The following is a 4,148-nucleotide window of genomic DNA, read 5'->3' as shown; positions in this document are numbered from 1 at the left end:
TTGGCAGGGGAGTAGTTAGGGGGTGATCAGGCTGGCAGGTGAGTGGTTAGGAGCCAGTGGTCCCAGATTGTGAGAGGGATGTCTGACTGCCAGCAATCAGACATCCCCCGTGGGGTCCCAGTTTGGAGAGGGTGCAGGCTGTGCTGAGGAACACCCCACCCATGCACGAATTTTGTGCACTGGGCCTCTAGTCTATGATAAAGTAGAATTATGTCCAAGGGAAAGTAAATTATTAACAGATTTTAGAAGGGATTAGCACATTTACTCTATATGTGGGTATATTGTAATTTCCAGATAAAATTGACATTTATTTTGTCTAATGTAGAAAAAGTAATACACCATAAAACTACATATAGAGTAGGAGAAGCCTCATATACTGAAAACTTAAATCACCTCCATAGGTTCCTAAGGCCAGATCTAAATATGAAGAACACTCCCAAAATGACACCTCAATTGTTGGGCCATAAAAAGTTAAAACATGTTTTTGTGTTCCGTCATTAATATTTTCACTATATTTCTGAACCATCAAGTTATTTCAACCAAACATCAATGTAATGTTATGGTGAAATACATTATAAATAGCAATGAAACAGACAAGAATTAAAAATCTGTTAAACATGTTAAGGAATAATGGAAAATTCTTGGCCATACATATCAGTACATTTGAATTCAAGAGTAAAATATAAATATGAAGGTGATAAATTAAAAATCAGATCTAGACATGATATTGGGTAATGAATGAGATTTGATTAAAATATACAATTCAACAATGGGAAATGTCTCTAAAATGAGTGTACATATTTTAAATGACAACAGATGAGACTTAGATAATGAGAGTTAAAAAGTAATTTCTTCACCATTCCAATTTTAAATGTGAGTTAAAATTATCTCCTGAGAAGCATTTCTAGAGAGTAGATGTTTCTGACTTAGGAATAGAAAACATCTATTTTAAGCATCTCTAAAGTATTTTCTAATCAGACTTATCAGCTCTCTAATATCATAATTTTAAAACAATTATATTTTTCCCCTTCCTAAATATTCCTATTTCCAGAACACACAAAAATAAATTTTAAAGAACTCTTAAAAAAGAGAAAATTCTGTGTTCATCCCCAAATAAATCCATAGTTCAGACTATATTTCAAATTTCTCTTAAATTTCTCCACTTGGATATCCTACTTATGCTTCAGATAGTGTATATCCAGCTCAATTCCCTTTTCCCAATCCTGTTGGTTTTCCTGGCTTCCTTAATCCTATTACTGATTCTGGGATTAAGTCATTTTAGACTCTTTCCTCTCTTTACCTTCAGTTTGTAATTGGTGAGCAAGTCCTACTAGATCTCATTTTACTCCTTTTCTTCTCACATCTTGCACTTTTTCAGATTATCTTTACCTGTCTCCCAAATGTTACCCTAGTTTCCTGACTTGCCTCATTTGGACTCTTCCCATTCCAATCCACTTTAGTCCTTATTTCAGACTAATATAATGGAAGCACAATTCTAACTAAATAAGTCCTTACTTCAAAATCCATTAAACACTGAACAAATACAAATATCTTCACTTTGTATCCAGTATTTCCCCAATTTACTTTTCTAATTTTATCCCCATTACTCCATTTTATGCACCTCATTTCCCAGTAAAAGTAAAATATTGCTTCCCATACATGCCCTTTGATTTATTACTTCTACTGATATGCCCATGTCTTTTGTCCGTAATGTTTCCAATACACCCATCACTATTCCAAATCCTATGTAACTAGTTGAAATAATATCTCCTCAAAATGATTCCTTCCACTCTCTATCACAGTCCACTGCTTTAGAAGTTTTTAATCTCTTCTATACTACATATGAATTGATGTGAAAATAAAATAACCTTTTTTTCTGGCTTCCTATTTAAAATGGAACTTTGTGTCACTTCAAGCAGCAAAAGAATAACAGCAAGTTAACACCAATATTAGCACATTTAGGATCTTAGTAGCATTGAAATTTGTAAAGAAGAAGAAGAAGAAGGAGAAGAAGGAGGAGATCAACACCTCCACTTTTGAGGGGAAAGATTCCTGAGCAGTGAAAAAATACCTCAAAATCTCAGTGCATGAGACTTCTTAGAAAGTTCTGGAAGGCCAAGAATAATCTGCTGTTCCATCTTTTGAGTTGTTTGGCTTTGAATGCTTTTCACTCTACCTATGATGACGTGATTAATTTCTTCTACTAGACTACTCATACCACGTGGCTTAAAAGAGTAGTAATTTAAAAAAAAAAGATCAGAAACTATCATAGTTTGAGAAAATTAAAATTTGTGAGTAGAAGCGCCCTCCTTAATACTTGAGCAACATTAATGGAACAAGGACCTCAAAGGTGGTGTCAGAGCAGATATGACCAATCAGAAAGGATATATGCACCCCCTATGATCATAGCAGCACAATTATCATAGCTAATATTTGGAAACAACCTAAGTGCCCATCAGCAGATGAGTGTATTAGAAAACTGTGGTACATCTACACAATGGAATACTATGCTGCGGTAAAAAAAAAGAAGGGATTCTTACCATTTGCAACAGCATGGATGGACCTGGAGAGCATTATGCTAAGCGAAATAAGCCAGTCAGAGAAAGATATATACCACATGATCTCACTCATTTGTGGAATATAATGTACAACATAAACTGATGAGCAAACACAGGTCCAGAGACAGAGAAGCATCAATAAGACCGTCCAACCTAAGAGGAAAGTGAAAGGGTAAGGGGAGAGATCAACCAAAGGACTTGTATGCAAGCATATAAGAATAACCAATGGACACAGACACCAGGGGGGTGAGGATTTGAGTAGGGGGGGAGGAGTTGGGAAGTCAAGGGTGATAAGAACACATATGTAATACCTTAATAAAAAAATGAAATTAATTAATTTTAAAAAGAACAGATATGAGGGAAGGAACAAAAACAGGAGAGTGTAGCAATAGCTCCCAAGGGGTATTTCGGAGTTAAGGAATAAAATGGGAGGTGGGGAGAAAAATGCAGATTGTATTTAAAGAAACACTTTGGAAATCAAGACTTATAGATTCAACTCATAGCTATAATCCTTATTGGTTGTGGCTATATGACCCCAAGTTTCCTTAGCTGTAAGGATCAAATAAGGTAAGTACTTTGTACACTAAAGTGAGAGCAATGATTACTACTCCAAAGGTTGTTCAAAAATTCAAATAAGTTAATTATCAAATAAAGTAAACATTATATAATCAGTGCTTAATTAATGAGAAACTATTATTGTAAAAGTCATTATAGCAGTGATATAGATATAGATCTAGATTAAAACTCAGTTCTATCCTCATTAGCTTGCAGTTTTAAAAAACAAACACCTAAGCCCATCTTAAATTTCAGTTTCATCTGTACAAGGTCATTGTTAAGATTAAATGAAATGGTGCATATTTCATAAATTTATCAACCCTCCCCCTTGAATGTCAAATGAAATTGCTTGGAATTATTATATATGTCCTGTGAACAATCCAGTACATTTACCAATATGTGTACTAAATTTGGGGGAATGGGAAAAAGGAAAAGATATAATCTGAACATCATTAAAGAAGATATTTATTGAAGTTATGTTTTCTATTATATAATATTCCCCTAAAAAGAGTGATACATGTTTAACCCTGAGTATGTAAATTTTCTTTTGTGAGTGACTTTTTTCCCTTTAGAATAAGTAGCTCCATTCTTTGGATCAAATATTTTATGAATTTTTAAAAATCTATTTATAATCAAGCAGTCCAGTTAGATATTTTACTTTAATAAATACTTCTTTACATAAAAAATAAAAATTTTGAACCATGAATGGCAAACACCCTCTCCTTTGTCAGAACTGAGGGGGACATAAACCAGTAGGAGACATTACTCTTTTGATTTTAAAAGAAACAACCTAGTCCAGCCAGTGTGGCTCAGTAGTTGAGCATCAACCCATAAACCTGGATGCCGGAAGCCAGTTCCAGCATGTCAGCAGGGCTGAATCATCTGAAGATGGCTGAGGGCATTTCCCCAGACCTGAAAAGGATGCATTAAATGATTGCTTGCTGCCAGGCAGCTGAGGGCATTTTAATCTACATGTTATGCCGGGGTCCAGCCCCAGCAGGTCCAGGGGTCCCCAAAGGTGTGGACGGAGTCGGT

This window comes from Myotis davidii, unplaced genomic scaffold (genome assembly GCF_000327345.1).
Source record: "Myotis davidii unplaced genomic scaffold, ASM32734v1 scaffold26, whole genome shotgun sequence".
NCBI classification, from domain to species: Eukaryota; Metazoa; Chordata; class Mammalia; order Chiroptera; family Vespertilionidae; genus Myotis; species Myotis davidii.
The sequence above is the reverse complement of the archived record's forward strand: the minus strand, read 5'-3'. Positions refer to the sequence as shown.